At 34.8% G+C, this 19026-nt stretch overlaps 1 long non-coding RNA gene across 1 annotated transcript; it reads left to right on the top strand.

Moving 5' to 3' along the window:
* The first annotated feature begins 12622 nt into the window (after nt 1–12622).
* Nucleotides 12623–13908, top strand: LOC127073984 (uncharacterized). Its single transcript, XR_007785909.1, has 2 exons — nt 12623–13207; nt 13306–13908. It is a non-coding gene; the product is annotated as an uncharacterized LOC127073984 (long non-coding RNA).
* Nucleotides 13909–19026: the final 5118 nt, after the last annotated feature.

The following is a 19026-nucleotide window of genomic DNA, read 5'->3' as shown; positions in this document are numbered from 1 at the left end:
AATTAAAAAACAACAAACACATAACACTTTTCTAGGCGAACTACGGTACTCTGATCCCTCATAATGCTTGAGGGTACGTAGGCACGGGGTTGTAACACTCTGGTGAATACGATAATAAAAAATATTTTCTTTGTTCTACTTCCCAGCTAAATCTTTTTCTATTAAACCTTAATTTCTCTGTTCATAAGTTGATTATACAAATAATAAGTAATCTAAGTAGACTTTCGTTAACTAGAACTAGAGAAGAATCTCATTGAGTACAATGGGGGTGAGGGATGTCCAACACCTTCCCTTCACTTAATCGACTCCCGAACCCTAGTGTCTAACCCTGAACTTTTAGATTTTATCATTATTTCCCTGTTCCTTATGAAAAAATAAAGGATGACGGTGGCTTTGTATTTTTCCATCCGCGACAAAGATTTATTTTAATTTTGATAATTACACATACATAAAGCAACGTAAGTAAATAAAAAGATGAATATGAAGACAGACATGTGTAGCAGGGTATTCGTTACCATTAAAGATATTGACTAAATCGAAGATAAACCATACAAGTCGAGTCGCCACCGCACTTCTATTTATCTAAAGGAATGGTTAGAAAGCGAACAAAAACCTAAAAGTTTTATCAAATCAAAAACTAGTAAAAATGTCAGAGATCTGGATAAGGGGGTTGGTTATGCAATGGGAAGGTTTTAAGCACCCAAAATATCCTAGGTACTCCTAGGGAGCCCTTTTCACATTTGTTGTAAGGTTGGTATTTTGTGAAAATTTATTTGTGCAAACATGATTGAAGAGATGAGGAGAGAATATACAAGTTTATTTACATTTTTGTGTTTGGATGGATAAATCCATTGCCTACGTACCATCTTAAAAAAGATTAGGATCAAAACCTCGTAGTTCGGGGTAAAAATCTCAAAATGAGTTGGTGGATTGGTTGGTCCAAAAGCCTTAAGGTCTTTTGTTATCCAAGGGAGAAAATTCAACCTAAAACCACAAATCCACCATGTGAGGATAGCTTCAACATGCTAGTGAGGGGTTAACCCTATAATAAGCACGGAAGACTCATTGTCCATCACTAAGGATATAGGTGAGTATTACATCTACCTCAAGGATAACTCAAACCTAATAGCTAAAGGTTATGAAAGGTTTTGATTAAGGAAGTGGCCATTGAAACCACAAAAGTATTTGAATGAGTTATATTTACCAATGAAAACTATTTACAAAATATGGTCAAAGTTGATTTAAAAGTTCAATTCAAAATAAGTGTTATGAAAAGAAAATTTGAAAATCAAAAGCATAAGGCTTAGGTTTCTAATGTTTGAAAACAAATGTTAAATGTTTGCACAAAAGTTTTGGTTTGGGTTAGAGTGGAGGGAAGAAGAAGAATGGCTAAAGTCCTAATCATACAAGAGGTAAGGGATAAGAGAACAAGACCACAAATGGAGTTCCTCTCTTGAGATCATAGTAATGATCCAAGTAGTTCCCATCCTTTGGAATATGCAAGCAAGACAAATAAACATTCAAGCAATCAAGCACACAATCACAACAAGCTCCTAGGAATCTTCCAATGGCTTTTAGATCTCTCTCTCTCTTAGAGGCTCATGGCAATGGTTCCTCAATTTGGCTCAATGTTGGAATCCCTAGCACAAGAACACACACATTAAAAGGTTCCATAATGCAATCAAAGAATGGACAAGAGGGAGTTTAGAATTTAATCCTTTCAATGTTCATCTTCAAGCTTTAAGCATTCTAAAGGCATGAGGCCTAGTTGCTCTTCAAACTCCATTAGCTTGGGTAAGGTCCTAATCATCTAAGTCCTTTTGTCCATTTTTGCAATTGGTTCACAATAACCAAAACAAAACACAAGCACAATAATATATATACAATTATATGCTCAAGTGAGCAAAAGGCAAATTGCATTAACATAAACATGTGCTCAAGTGAGCAAAGAGAAAAGCAAATGAATAATATGTGCAAGAATAGTAAATTGCATAAAAGTAAAGAGCAAGAATTTAATGTTAATAGTCAATGGTTAATGTTAGTAGTTGGTGTGCCATAAGGAAAATTTAGCGCTATGTTAAGCAATCGTAATTGGACTTATGTAGAAGTCACAACTATCTGAGGCCGGTCAATAATAATGTAGGCAACAACACAAGTTAGAAGTCTTGATTAGTGAACCAAGTTCCAACAACTTGCCATGTCAAAAAAGAAGAAGAGAAATGATCTTGTATTGGTTTAAGTCCTTTGCATGATTTAGGAAGCAATCTATCCTTAATGCAAAGCCATTCACTTGATCAATTGATCAAGATGAATTAGATTTGAATCAAAGAAGATTAAGCCTCCCTAATCAATGCTAACTTATCAACCTTTAACTCATTGATCCAAAAGAAAAGAAGTTGAAGAAGAAGAAGAAGATGAATAATGGAGATAAAGAATTAAAGTGCATGAAATGAAATGGAATGTACCAATCTATTAAGAGTTGACCAAAGACATTGAGGATCATGGTCAAACAATCAAAAACAAAAGTGGGATGAAGATTGGATGTCAAGAAATAAACAAAATATTTTTGGCATTTTTAATATTTGAAAATAAACTTGAATTAAAATATTAAAGAAAGGTCAAACTTCAAATTCACTTCAAATCAACTTTGAAAAGTCCAAGTGAATTATCCCAAGTTCAACAAGGTCAAACAAAGTTTGACAAAAAAATTCAGCATTTTTAAAAGACAGAAACTATTTTTAATCAATTAAAAATGAATAAAAAATAACCTAATTGAACTAAAATCTCAAATAAATCTCAAATCAATTAAAAAATTGATGAGAATATTTTTCATAGATCCATCATCATTCAAATAGGTTAGGAAAATATTTTTGTATTTTTTGAATATCAAAAACTATTTAAAATAAATTAAAAATAACCAGAAAAGAGAAAATTCACAAAAAATATCAAATGATAAAATAAAAAATATTAAAAATCATTTTTAAAAACTAGAATTAAAAATAGAAATAGTGCAATTGGTCCCATATTTTTTGGAATTAAAATGAAAGAGTTATGAATTTTTGAAGTTAAATAAAATAAAAGAAATAAAATGGAAATTATAAAAATAAAAAAAAACCACAGCGCTTGGATGGAACCTCATTAATTGACGTGTCCAATCTGATGGTCATGAAGCGCGCGCGTACCAAAGGCTCAAGTCAATGCAACCACACATTGAATTAAAATAAGTCATATCATTGGAGGGTGGAGATTAGATCTGGGAATCAGATCCAAGGGCCCATATTCAACCTGGCAAACGGACGGTGGTGTACACCACCGTCTTCTCCGGCGAGCTTGCATTTTCCGGCCAAAGTTGCAGATCATAAAATCTCAACCAAAGGGGACGATCCTCATATCATTGGAAAGCTGGGGTGATGTACATCACCCATGTACCATCTATTTTCACTCTAGATCTCCATGGTAAGAGAAATCAGAGGTTGAAAAATATGGTGTTCAACTAGAACTTAATGGATTTGTGAAATTAAAAGCACAGTCAAGTTGCCTCTGATGAGAGGACTTCAGCTAAGCAAAAGGACACAAGAAACAAGCTATAAATGAAGAGTTTCGAAGCAAATAAGTTCTGATATCCACCTTTGAAATGCAGATCTTGAGAGCACGATTCTCCTCAACTAATGCTTGCAGTAGGATCTAGTGATGAAGATGAAGCAAGACCAAGGAATTGTAGGTCTGAAAATCAACCAAGGTAGTTGAAATTCAGATCTGAATTTTTAAGAAGAAAGTGAAAATTCCTTTGAGTGTGGTTATGGTTTTCAATCTTGCAGCATTTCAGGCGCCTTCAGGTTGCCAATTGAATGAAATGGTGCTTCTATTTATAGATGGAAATGCAAGGCAAGGGTGATCAAACTCATGTGCATGAAGTTGGGTCCTCCATGCATGGGCCTGTACAGGCGCATGTGAGACCCAAACTCAATTGCATTTGCATGCTGATGATCAAACAAATTGAAATGAACGTGCAGTTTGCAAGACAATTGGCTTGTGCATGGAAATTTAACATGAAATGCATTATTGGTCACAAAACTTCACCTCTTCAAAAATGCTACTTGAAAAATTGAAACATAGGCATGTGGGTAATGGTTGGAAAGGTCTTGACACGAGGAACAAATGTTATGTTGAACAAAAACTCATTTGGAATGTGGAAATTTATGAAAACAGGCCATGAAGTTCAATGCACAAAATATGCCTTTGAGAAATTTGTCAAAATGAACCAACTTCAAGCCCTTATGTTTTAATTATTCAAGCTCCAAATGGAAAACCCTCCAACATCAAAGTTGCAGATAGTTTCAAGACAATAAATTTGGACTTAAATTTTGCATCATTTGGAGTTTTGATGAAGAAGTTATGGGCACTTGAAGTTGGACTTTTTAACATTTCAATGCATTTGGCCCAAAGTGACCTATAATGTTTTTCATTATCACATGTATTTATTTTGAGATTTTGAAATTTTGTTCAACATAACATTTGAATTAGACACAATAAGATTTCCAATTAATTTGGTTCCACCTCAAAATCATAAAAAATGAATGAGTTATGTTCTTGGGAAGTTGACCCAAAATTAGGGTTTCAGTCAAAATGACCTATAATGTCCTGGAATGGATGATGACCTTCCAAACTTCAAATCCAATTTTGATGAACATGAAAGTTGTTCATATTGTCCTTAAGAACATCTTTTCTCTTGGGGTCATCTCCATTTGACCAACACATGAAAAGTCAGGTCTCAGTGCATTTCAAAATAGTTAGATGAATTGACTGATCAACTTCTCAAGTCCACAACTCATATCTTGATGAATTGATGATTTAGGATACTCAAATAAGTTCAAATATGCATGAAATTATGAATTAAATAACTTCCCTTTATTGTATTTGACCATGGGTTGAGGTTGCTTCATGAGTAAGGCACAATTGATGAACAGATGAACTAGGGTTTCCTTGGGACACAAACCTCAACCCCTTTGATTTGCTTTGATCAAAATGATGAATTGAGATACCAGGGAGGCATATTTGATGGATTAGAGCTTTGGGAACCATTTCCATGCTTGCTTTCATCTTCTCATTGCACAAAGGATCTCCTAGAAGCTTTTGACCCTATGATTGCTCAAGCTACAAACAAAAGATGTTAGTGACATATTTTTGTGCTTTTGGTTAGTAAACAAAATGAGAAAAGCAATAATATACAATTCAAGCATGCTTGGTGATCTCAAACCACTCACAATAGGTCTCTCCCAAAGGTAAGGGGAACCAAGATGCTTATGATCCTTGAGGCTTTGCAAATGCAATGTTGTGATGCCATGAGGGATCTTAGGGCCAAAATTGGGGTCTTACAACATGCACCAAAGAATTATATAGAGATTTAATCTAATCACTTTACTTATTCATGTACCTAAGAGTCTCCTCTTGAGCGTTCCACTAAACACACTTGAGCTTTTTACAAGATTTCCCCACGAATCTTCAACAATAAACAAATAGAGCTTTTACACTAGCTAAGCTCAATTACCAATAGACGTAGCCTTCAATTGAGCATTTTGTAAGAACCTTTAAATAGAGCTTTTTAAAAAGTCAAACTTAAGGACATTCAATTAACGTTTTTGCATAGCTCAAGCTCAATAACCTACAACCAAGCTTTGATACAGATTTAACTTGGAAAATTTATCAAATAATCATACAACCGAGTTAGACTTTTGGATACCATAAATTAAAGTATAACATTGATTACAACAATTTTGTCACAATGGATTTTCGTTCTTTCGAAATACGATAATCTTCGTGTTAAAGCTGATAAAAAAGAGAGTAGAAGAAAGATAAAAGGTTTTCTAATCATAATTTCAGTGCAAACAAAATGAGGAAAAACCTCTTTTATACACGGAAAAATATGTCTTACATTTGAAATAATCGGTGGGACATTTTAATCACTTAATCCATCACCCTTATTTGTTAATCAATTTAGGGCTTTCAAAATACAACAACCATAATCCAAAAAAGGAAAATCTAAAATAGTTTTATGGTCTAATTGATTGAAATCTTTTCTAATTGATAAAAAGGTCATTTATATATCTCTAATAGATAGAACTAAGTCCTTATTTTATTAGGTAGTCTAAGAACCTTCATAATGATTATAAATACTTCTTAATCACATTTACTTTATCATCCAATTAAATACCAAGTCTATCATCATTATTTCCAAGATATTGATTGATAAGCTTAATGTGGATTTGTATGCTTTCATGTATGACGTGTACATCAATTTGTTTGGTTTTGATGTTGAAAATTCTCTTAAGAGAAGTATTCATTAGTATTGTTGTTCAAGACCTGTTGGTACATATTATGTCATCTGATATGTTAATCAAGTGGTGGTGCTTGATATGTTGAATACGTGGTGGTGTTTGATATGTTGATGATTTGATGGCGCTTAAAGATCAAAGTGTCATTTTTTGAGTTGATCAAGATGTGATGGATCTTAAAGAATAAAGATGAACAAGTTGTGTTGATGAGTTGTAGTTGAAGTTCTTGAAGGTCATCTAATGTTGTGATCTAGTTGATGTGCTCTCTTGAAGATCAAGCTCGGTTATTATAGTAATCAAATTATGATCAAATTGTATTGCTTAGAGATCAATATTATTTATGCCTATCTCTAGAGGACAACACCTTGTGCCAAACGATATTCAGTGAAGTCATCGAAGATCTCTGATCAAACAATGTTTATGGTGATAGTGTTTATATTGAAGAGCTATCTTGTTCCTTATTTGAAGAAGATTTGAGGTTCCCGTGAACTACAAAAGTCAAACATAATATGACAAAAAACCAGAAGCTCTAAAGATATGAAAAAGAGGAAGTATGAAAGCTCATCGAGTTCGGGTCAAATGATCAGTGTTTTTAAAGGTATAAGAATAACTCCCAATGTTACCAAGGAAAATCACACACACGATCCCATCCCTTTGAAAAGCCTATCATTTTTTGTTGGTCCTTATGACATTTACTACATTATGCAAAACAATATGTAGTTTACTCAAGTTGGTTCTGGTGCAGAAGGGACACATGTTGAACAAGATGTTCTAACATGTGGGTTGCAACATCTGATATTTTGGGAATAGATAGATTGAAACTGCAGTTGGTTCAGATTTTTTCTATCCAAGATTCTCTCCACAATAGAAGATCTACAAGTTAAAGAGAAGAGTTGATTTGGATGTACTGGTGTAACATGTTGAACTCGATGTTCCAACGTGTGTTGTTCAACATCTGGCCTTTACAGTAGGCCATATTGGATGTTGTTTGATGCATTTTTACTGAATTTGTTTTCAATTAGATTTGATGTAGTTATTTTAACAGTGTTTTATTATTTGTTTGACTGCTGGAGATGCTCAAAACATATTTAAATGTGATTTAAATTTGAATTTGAAATATAAACAAGTAATATATTTTTGGAGAGATTTTGAGCAAATCATATCCAACTTATTCATCTGATATTTTGGACAAATTAACTGCAGATTCCCATTGCAAAAATCCCAAAAGACATTGCTATATAAGAAGACTCAATACTCGTGTTTTATCAAGATTTTTGGTGCACAAAAACTAGTTTCTTTATGATATGGTTTAAGTCTTTGTTACTTGTATTCCAAGATAATTCCCTAATAGGACTAGTGAGGAATCTAACTGTTATACACCTCTATGTTTCAGTAACTTGGTATATAAGGTTTGTCTTAGTTGAGTTGTAATTTCGATGTTGTTTCTTGAACTGTAAAAACCAATCATGATTGAGTGATTGAGAAGAAGGTGAGTGGGTTCTCATATTTAGGGGAATCCTTAAATAGAATGTTACTAGGATTAGTAAGAGGATTTTAACAACATAGGGTTTGTTGGTTCTTGTAAGACTAAGTGTACTAATTGAAAATAGTGAATTTCCTTTCATGGGTAAAGTGCCCCCTAGACGTAGGTGTGGTTTCACCGAACTAAGTTACCAATCTCTTGTGTTTTTACAGATTTCTGCATTGATTTATTATTTATGTCAATCTATTTTTGATTTGGTGTAAGAAGTTTGACAATTTGTCCCAACATCTAGTCCAACATTTGTCCCTTGTGGAACAAAATTTGATTTTGCATCAGAGCAAGCACCCTGTTCTGTTTGGATGAGCTCAGGGGAAATATTTTATGTTCAAATAGACAACACCAAAGATGGAGGTTCAGTCAACAAGCCACCTATTTTGGATGACACCAATTATGACTATTGCAAAGGTATATGAACTCATTGGTTCTCTACAAACATTTGAAGTCTCTCTAAATGGAAGATTTGAAAAGAAGAACAAAGTTATTACATTTGTATCCACCCCTCAGGAGAACAAAGATCAAAGTAATAAGTATAGTGAAGAATATTTGTCAGAGGCTATAACTTGTGTTGGAAGATAGTTCAACAATTCCTTAATAAAACCGGATAGATATTGGAGAATGAATGCTTAAGGCTTTAGGTATGACATTGATCCCCAAAGAAAGAGCTTAGATGAAAACAAAGGAAATGGAGTTAGATGTTTTGAATATAAAGGTTATCGCCACATTAAAACTGAATGCACTACTTTTTTTAAAGAAATAGAAAAAGGGATTGACCATCACTTGATCTGATTCTGATGATGAGAATGAAGAAGAAGTAGCTGATAAAGTGACGAGTTTAACTGGAGTTAGTCTAGTGATGAAGATATGTCAGCCGAAGAGCTTGTTGAAACTTATATAGAGTTTCTCACTAAAAGGAAGGAATCATGCTTGAGAGAAGAGAAACAAAAGATCATAAGTTCTCTACTCATGGAAAAAGAGAAGCTCGTCTCCACCATCGCAGGTCTGGAATATGAAATCTTATTGAATGTTAAACTTGAAAGTATACCAGAACATGTACAGATGATAAACAACAGTTTTGAAGAGTTTGATGATGTATGTGAAGAAAATATGAAGGTTATAGGGTTTAACTACAATTCGATGAACAAAAAGATCAAATGAACTTCAAGTAAGAAATATGAATTTCAGAAAGTGGACCACATGCCTCAGCATCATGCTCGACATGGGTACTCTCATCACTAAGGTTACAAGAAATATGCACGGAGGTGTCACCATTGTGGTAGATATGGTCACATAACACCTTCCTGCTATAAACTACATGGTTATCCTCAACTTTATAGTCATCCAAGGTCTAAAAGAAATAAAGGGAAGAAAACCTTTGCTAAGAAAGTGTGAAATCCCAAGGAATCTGTCAAGTGTCATTTAACCTATGTATTCCCTAGAGTCTCTTCAAGATAGGATTTGGTACTTTGATAGTGGATGCTCACAACACATGACCGGTGAAAGGATCTATATTGAAGTTCTTAAGACCCACTCTCAGAGTTATGTTACTCTAGGTGATGGAACTAGAAAAAGGATAACATAAATAGATAAATTAGTTTACCCAAGTCCCCCTAGTTTTGATGAAGTTCTTCTAGTAGAAGATCTTGCAGCAAACTTCATTAGAATTAGTCAGTTATGTGATCAGGATTTGAATGTGGAATTAAATACGTATGAATGCAATGTTTCCAACAAAGATCAGGAAGTTATATTGAAGGGGTCATTATCCAAGGAAAATTGTTATACATGAATTAGTAGTCAGCCCATAACAGGCTAAAAATATGAGTCTAAATGTCTGCAAAACAAGATGTCTCAAACGATTCTCCAGCCTCATACTTAAGTCAGGGGTTTGTGCTCATGGGAATCCCAGAAAAAATAAATAAAATTATGTGTGTTAAAGATCTCATGATTGCAATTATTTATGAAAAGTCAGATACAATGTTATGCCATTTTCTCCTACATATGAAGCCTACAGTTTTAAAGAAGATATTCTCTAAAAGCCTTAAGTGTCAAGTAATTCCTAAACTGAGGAATGGTTCTAAAAACAAAAGGGACACTACTGACATTTGCATGTGGCTTTTAACTCAAGGGAGGCATGAAGATTTAAAATGAAAATATTTCTCTTTCATGTGTTCAGAGAAGCGCCTAAATTGAGAAAAAATTCTTCAAATTCAAACATTTCTCACATCTACCCCCTCTCCCTTTGCAACCGGTTTCTCTATACATGTTGTCTTAGCACTCCTGCTTCACTTCCTATTCATTAAAATCCTCAATCCTAATCCAAAATGTACGAGAAAGGAATGTCAAAGAGAACTTGGGTTTCATCTAACAATAACACTAAGGATGATACCATCATGTACCTGGACCTAAAACCTATGAAGATGATAGTTCCAATGATATTTCAACAAAAGAATCAAAGAATGCGGCTACCAAAAGAAAGACCTTATTTGAAAAAGGTTTGTGTTTCAAAAATTGAACCCTGTTTAAAGAATCATGTTGAAACTATTATCTCTTCTAAACCCCACTCAGTGGGAATAAAGTTAGTCTTAATAAAACCACTAGTAAGGAACAAGATGTGAGACGACGTGTTGAAACACCTGATGATCAACTTGTTGAACCAGATGTTGAAACATCTGTTTCAACATCTAGCGAACCCCAAGTTGGACATCCCATTGATTCAGGTGTGGATGCTCTGCTGAATGGAAATGATGACTCAGAATTTTCTGAAGACTAAACTGCTGAGAATGATCAGAATGAAGATCATGAATCTCAAGGACAAAAGAAGGTATATGTTGAAGTGATGAGCAAGACATGCAATGGAAACAATGAAGGAAGTGGTAAGGATTTTCCTGGTGAAAAAGATAATGGACAAGGGGTCAGGAATGATGAAACAGATGATAATGATAACATTCCTATTTGTTGCATCTCAAAAAATACGAACCTCGCGAGCGTTTGCACGCTTGCAAAATTGATTGAATATAGTTGTCACCGAACTTTATTTATACTAAAGAATGAAAGAGAAACTATTGATAAAACCCTTAAAAGAAAATGAAAATGGTCGTCACAACCAAAATCAGGTTCGGGAGTCGATTACACAAGGGGAAGGTATTAGCACCTCTCACGTCCGTTGTACTCAACGAGAGACTTTTAGTGAAAATTACGATTAAATGTTAGTTTATATTAATTATTTTCTCCTAGTGATCAAAAGTGCAAAAGGAAAAAAAAAGGTCACAAAAAGGTTTTTTTAGGGTGCTCGACGAGATTGTGGGTCTCCCTCCTATGTATCCTCAGGTACAGTGAGGAATTTAAAACTACATAGTTCTTCATAGAAAACTACGTATTGGGTGATTTGTTTTATTGAAGGAGTGTTTAGATCGCACTTTAGCGGTTAAATGTTGGCTTGTATGATACGGGGGATGCTTACGAGCTTGTTTGTATCGCGATAGAACATATTAAATAAGGTTCTTTTTTTAAAGGTTTTCGATTGCACGGGGGCAAGAAAATAGGTTTGATGTGTGTGAGTATGGTTTAGGGTTGGAAGATGAGTATTTCTAACTTGCAAGTGATTACGACTTGGGTCTAATACTCAGGACTATGATTGGACATTACACCCAAGTAGTCATTTTAATCCATTTTTCTATGAAAGAGTTTGGAGTATTTACGAGTGTTTTGAGCGAAAGACAAACACTCGGGCGTGCAAGCTAGCATGGCTTGGACTTAGTATTCGGGACTATGACTAGACATTACACCCAGGTAGTCTTTTTCTTTCAATTTATTGACAGAGGACAAACATTTGTACTTGCAAGCTATGTCGGCTTGGCTCTAACACTCAGGATTATGACATGACCTTACACCCAGGTAGTACTTTTCTTTCATTATTGTTGAAAATGATCAAAGTATGAGTTAGTCATTTTGATCTTGTTTGAGAAAAGAGATTAATGTTGAGTTAAGCGTTTTTATTTACATTGCGAAGTAAATTATGAAAATAATTTGAAGTGAATCTAGTTTTGAAAATACACTTGACGTTGGACTAAGGGTTTTAACTTAGAAAATATATTTATTTACCATTATTAATTATTCATTCATTTTAATTATCTAATTAAACAAATAAACAAAAGCTAATGAAATAAACATAATTCTAAATTAGGGCAAAGATGATAGGTGGAAATGCATGATCATGAGACATGCAATGAAGCAAATGGTAAATAAACACTAGGAGTAATATTAATTAACTAACATTTGATTAAATCTATTAATTAGGTTAATTAAAATTAATTACTTTAATTAATTCTTGAAAAATTAATCTAATCATTAAATAAGTTAATTAAATATAATTATTAAAACTAATTAATTAAAATAAATTTTAGTTAATTAATAATAATAATAATAATAATAATAATAATAATAATAATAATAATAATAATAATAATAATGAGCTTGGAGAAGGCTTAATGAATGGGCCCAAGGGGAAAGGCTTAATGCATTGGAGAAGATTGGGAGGTGCATTGGAGCAAAATGCTTTGTTAAGCTAATGAGCTTGCGCTAGTGGCCCAATTAAATTCGATAATAAAAAATAAATAAATAAAAATTCTAAAAAAACAATGGGGGTGTGCTGGAATGATGTTGGTGGCTCGTGAACACTGGGATTCAGGCTTGGGCCAACAAAATCATATACAAGAAATGGGGTGTATTGGATCAAAGGGGGCTGGAAAAGACTTGGGACGGGTTCGGCCCAATGGCCCAAACCCTCAACCAAAGTTAGAAAACCCTAGTGCGTTCTTCTCCACCTCCATAATACCTAAACTTCTATCTCTATGTTTCAAACATGTGCATCTCTCACACACACTTACCCCGCGCCGGAGACGGCGAAGCCGATGGCCCACGGTGGCTGCCACCTCCTCCTCCTTGCGAGCAACCCCCAGAAAAAAAAATCCAAAGGGGTACCCCTAATTTTTCCTCCTAGATCTAAATCCGGACTCCGCTTTCTTAAAAACTCACGGAAAAATCCGGATCGGAGGTCATAACTCTTTGAACCAAAAATCTCACAAAAAGCTAATATAAACCTTAATAATTCCTCCACTTAGCATGGATTTACAAACAAATCAACAAATAATCACACATAACAAACTAAGTCACTTAGCCCCAAATTAAGCTGTACCCTATTTTCATTGATCTTATAGCATACAAGTTACAAATGGAGTGAATAAAGCTAAAGGAAAATGAGGAAATTAAAGCAACACAATAATAAATTGAGAATAATGTAGGTCTACTGACTTTGAGCTCTTCAAGTGAGTTCCGGGTATATTCTCTTTTTCTCTCTGTTGCGTTGGTTCCCTTCTCCTCTTTGCGTATTTCTGTCTCGTGCGTGTGTTCACTGGTTTTTTCTTCTGGATGCAGGGGCTTAGCTCTAAGACCTTAAAGCTTTAATGTGAAGCTTAGAGGACTCAAATTCAGAGAGCTTTATGTATAGTTTGGTGAGAATTTTGCAGAGTTCCACTAGGGCAGCTATTATGTGTTTGAGAGTGAAGTAGAGAGGTGTTATATAGGTGTGAAAGATGGAATTTATGAGGGAATTCAGAGTTGGTTAGAGATAATTTGCAGAGGAAGTTTCTACAATCCGTGTGAGAGTTTTATTATCAAGGGTGTGGATTGATTTCAAATGAATTTGAGTTGGTTTTGTTGGAATGAAATTGAGATTGTAGTGAAAATTATTGGGTGATAAACGAGTCAGGTTTTATGGTCATGAGTTTCTTATGTATGTGTGTTATGTATGTGTATCATGTATGGTGTAATTGATAACCAAATTCTCTTTTTGTTTTTTCATGTGGAATGATATGGTATGGAGCATGATGGATAGAGGGATGATGGTGAGGAGAGGTAACATGAATATCTCGTGTGGGAAGCTGCAAACAAATGCAGACTTTTTGATCTTAATTTTTTGTATTTTCACAATTTTTGTAAAGTGTGTAATAATGTAAATAAAAACAACTTTAGTTTTAATTCTTTCTCTCCTTTACATTTGTCGAAATTGGGCACCTTGAACTTCTGAGGTATGACCATCCCTAGTACTAGGCACATATCAATTGTGTCAAGGCCTGAAGGGGAATTCACCTCCATAGCCTTGACCATTTCTTCGAGAGTACGGAGCCTCTCTACAGCAGGGTTCGGTAAAGTTCCAACAACAAGCCTCATCTAAGGAGGCATGTAGAAAACATCAAAGGGATCTTCCTCTTCATACGGAGACTAATGTCTAGCAAACACAATATAGTGGTTTTGGGCCCCCAAGTTAACCATTGGTACAACAACAGAAGGAGGGAGAACAACCCCCTCTTGATGAACATATCCGGGAGGAAATCCAAACTCAGGATTGGTTACCCCCAGGATATTGAGTGATGAGTAGCCTATATGGGCAATAATATTCCTATCATTAGTAGTGATTTCAGAGTTACTCTCATTTATGGCCATGCTCATCATGGCTTCTAGTAGGAAATTCATCTTCACTTGTATGAAATCTATGTCATTCCTCATGGATGTATGGTTAGCTTCACTTATTCCAACATCATCTTAAAATATATACGTTCCTCGTAGCAGTGTCGAGAAGTCAGTTTGCTGGTTATGGTCAAGAGGGTAGATGAGTGTAACTTTTTTGTTCTTAGAAATGGATGAGTGCATGTATGCAAATTTTGTGCAAAGCTATTTGTTCTCTTTGTTATTTATTGTCAATAATATTAAGACATTTAATATTGTAATCATTTATAAATATAGAGAAGCAAACACACTAAATGAAACTTCCAGGAATAACTTTTCATTCATTTGGAATAAGTTCAAATACAAAGAGTCCATAAAGCTACATCTTAGCCCTACGAATAGTTGCAAGATCCATTTGAGCCCTATCAACGTCTCTTTACAAAATTTAACAAAATTAAAGACTCGACGAGGCATATTTTTTGGACACATGGCTTCGTTAGCCTCTTGTAGCTTTTCCAGAAGCTCTCGGGTGATGTGATTTGCAAAGTTGGCCAAATCTACAAATTTACCTTTCCACTCAGAGTAGAGAGCTTGGAGATTTTTGACGATGACATATTTTTAACCCACGTAAGCGTCTGTCCTTTTGTATAGATTTTCCCAGTAACTAGATTCGTTCCTCAGAACTTAGTAGGTTACCCCTTGATTTTGGTCTTCTTGAGTCTTTCTCCTTACCTCGACTCTCTCCATCTTTTACTTTTTATGCATAAGAGATCGTTCCATTTTCTCTTTTTGAAGGGGCTCAAGGGATATGCCATCTTTGTGTGATTTGAGGGCTTTCATAAGATCAAGAATTTGGGCTTCAAAGTTCAATTTAACTTCTTTTTGCATTTCAGTAGATCTATCAACCACAGCTAATGGATAGAGCATTTAGCTCGCTCTAACTCTTTGATTCAAGTCTTGAGCACAAAATTCGCACCATGAAGGACATCTCTAATCCATTCTTGCTTACCTTCCTTAGTTATGAACCTCTTGCTTATTGTCCTTGAGCTTCTTCTCTATCTCTTCATTGTCCCACTTTAGGTCTTGGTTTTCCTTAGTGGTCTGGTTGAGCTTGAGTTGCAAATGTGAATTCTCTAACTCAAGTCTTTGTACCTTAACTTAGATTTCTTCAACTTCTTCCATTGAAATGGGATCTGGCTCAGGAACTTGTGGGAAGGCTGAGGAATTATAGATGAAGGGAAATTTAATTACTTGAACTTTTTTCCTCTCCCATTGGGTGTAGGGTTCCCTAGCGATGACGTTATTTTTCCCCAACTCTTGTCCTTTTATGTTGACTTTTAACTAGGATTTCCTGACCTTCTTCATAGTTAGGTTGCTTAGCGCAATATCATGTAGGATAAATGGTTCAAGGAACTTATCATTTGAAGGATTGTCCATGGGGTGTCCAAACTTTCTCGTGCACAATACTGGGTTATAATTGATGCACCCTCGTGTTCCCATTAGCGGCACATTAGGGAATTCCCCACAGTTGAAGATGACATCCTTGGTTTCCCATTACATTCTATACCATTTGATGGTACTATAAGTAAGAGAAGCTAGTCTCTGAGGTCATTTGAGATCCTTGGAGACAAAAAGGCCTTCTTTGGGCATATGATTTAATAGTCAAGCATGCAAGAGTGGAGCACAACAAATAAGACTTCCATGCTTCTTCTCGTGGTGAGTATGGAGAGCATGATATATATCAGCCAAGATGAAAGGCACAACATTGCCGGATAATAAGATTTCAACATCCAAATTGTCTACGAAGTTGTCAATGTTTGGTAAGGGCATAATCCTATGGACCAAGAGGGCTAGAACGACGTTGAATTCCTTCCAATTTTTTGCTTATACAAACTTTAAAGCTTGAACTTCTAGTAATTTATTTGAAAACCCCTTAAAAATACCCATTGTGTCCCAATTAGGTATTATATCTTGGACATCAACCCCCAAGGCTAAAGCTCTCTTCACTGAAGTAAAATCCCTTTCAAGCTTTGGAGATGGATTGTGATCCTTTATAGTTAGGCCCAAAATTATTTCAAATTCTTCCAATGTAGGATCCAATTATAAGTATGAGAATGTGAAGCATCAGAGAGGCACATCATAGTACTGAGTTAAGGTGATAATAACTCCCAAGTCCACTTTTTTAATTAATAGGTCCAAAGTATCTCCATAGGCAGCACTGAAGTCAATGTGCTTGATTAGAGTTAATTTGGAGTTCAAGTCTTTCAAGCGTTCAATCTGAGGTTCTTTGTACTTGAACATGAAAGTGATTCTTCTTGCTGGATTCATTTTTGAATGTTTGCAGATGCTTAAATTCCTGAAATAAACACCTGTCGCATCTCGAAAAATATGATTCCTCGCGATGGTTGCGGAAAAAATTAAGTTCAAACAAAGTCGCCACCGAACTTTATTTATCCTAATGAATGAATAGGAAAATATCGATAAAACCTTTAGGAAATGGAATAATGGTCGTCGCAACCATATTCGGGTTCGGGAGTGGATTACGTAAGGGGAAGGTATTAGCACCCCTTACGTCCGTTGTACTCAACGGGAACCTTTTAGTTCTAATATGTGTTTTGAGTGTTAATTTATGTCTGTTTGTTATCTTTGGGTTATAAATATATTGAATATAGAAATGGATGGGAACCTCAGAAATGGAAAATGGGAGGTTTTTTATTAGCGTGCTCGCGAAGATACAGCAATCTCCTGCCTACGTATCCTTATGGTGTAATAAGGAAATCAGAGCATTCGTAGTTCGGGGAACTACGGTTTGTCGGTATTTTTTAATGAACAACTGTTTAGATCGCAGCCTAAAGGCTAAACATTGGCTTGTCTACTCTCGGCGGAGGCTTAAGCACTAGTTTGTTGTGCGCATTAGAAAGGATTAAACAGTGTTCTTTCTGAAAAGAGTTTTGATCACACGAGGGTGACAAGTTGGATTAATATGTTGGATGTTTTGTTTGACTGGCTTCGATCGCACGAGGGCGAGAAAGGACAGGTTTGATGTGTTAAGGTATTTTGGTTGGATGACGATTACTTGGATAGTCGAGTAAGACAACTCGTATCCTAACAGTCGGGAAAGGGAATAGAAGACTCTAGACAACTTTCTTTTTCATCCTTAATTATTGAAAGGATTTGATAATAATTAAGATGCTTTGAATGGATGACGAATACTCGGATAATCGAGTAAGACAACTCGTATCCTAATAGTCGGGAAAGGGAATAGAAGACTCTAGACCACTTTCTTTTTCATTTGAGTAATTATGAAAATAAGGTTGTGTATAGTTGATGTATTTTTAGAATAAACGACAAGTACTTGAATGACTGAGTAAAACAACTCATATCCAAGCATTTGAGGAGAGGAATCGGAGGCTCAAGACCATCTCCCTTTTCGTATAGTTTGTTAAGAAAATAATTTGATTAAGTTGTATGTTTGCGGAAAAATGACAAATGTTCGACTGACCGAGTAAGAAAACTCGTATTCAAACAATTGAGGAGAGAAGTCGAAAACTCAAAATCATCTCCCTTTTCATTTCGTTATTATGACAATGTTTTGATTTAATCGGGGTTTGGAAGTTTGTAGAGGAACGACAATTATTTGACTAACCAAGTAAGAGAACTTGTATTCAAATAGTCGAGGAGAAAAATTGAAGACTCAAAGTCATCTCCCTTTTCGTTTCTTATTATAAAATGATTTGATTTGTTTGTGCTTAGGTTAATAGAAGTGACGACCATTTGACTAACCGAGTAAGAGAACTCGTATTCAAATAATCGAGGAGAAGAATTGAAAACTCAAAGTCATCTCCCTTTTCATTTCCAAATGAAACAGTATTTGATTGTGATTAGGTGTTTGCGAATAAATTGGATTTTATTTAGTGAATCAATCATCTATCCGATTAATTAATAACCAAATAGGTCTCATTGTAAGAAAGCCCAAGAGTAAGCTATGTGAGGTTGATGGCGATGCTTAAAAGCGATCGACTTACAAGGGTATGGAAATGGGGACTCGATATTAAATCAAGGGTTATGCGATTTATTTGTGATTTGAAGCGGTTTGGAATTGATGATGAAATGGTTTGAGTTTTATGAGGAAGATAGTGTGAGAAATCGATTAATGTTTAATTAATTAATTGATTAAAACTTAATTAAACTAATTAAAATTAATTATCAAGATTGTCAAATTGAAATCGAATAACTAAGTTAATTAGAGTAATTTAACTAGTCAAAATTTAATTAATTAATGTTAAATATAATTAAAGGATATAAGTGGCAGTTGTCAATTTATTTAATGGAATCGATGTGCTCAAAACCGGTTTGTACGAAATGACAACACGATTAATGTCATTCGTAAGGTCACAACACGGTGAAAGTATCCTATTGATGTATTGGAATGTTGGCGACATATTGGCATAAAATTTCCAAATCCGCAGTTTCATGTCCGATTTACACAACACAATGAGAGAGAAAAAATTAACAACAAATCAAGATTATTTACCCAAAATATTTAGATCATGAAGGGTGAAAATCAAAGACGAGAGGTGTACATTATAAATGGGCTTAATTCTGAATATCCCCTTAGTCCAACAACTCTAAATCTCTTTATATATAAAA

This window comes from Lathyrus oleraceus, chromosome 1 (assembly GCF_024323335.1).
Source record: "Lathyrus oleraceus cultivar Zhongwan6 chromosome 1, CAAS_Psat_ZW6_1.0, whole genome shotgun sequence".
NCBI lineage: Eukaryota > Viridiplantae > Streptophyta > Magnoliopsida > Fabales > Fabaceae > Lathyrus > Lathyrus oleraceus.
This window is presented reverse-complemented; position numbering and strand designations above follow the sequence as displayed.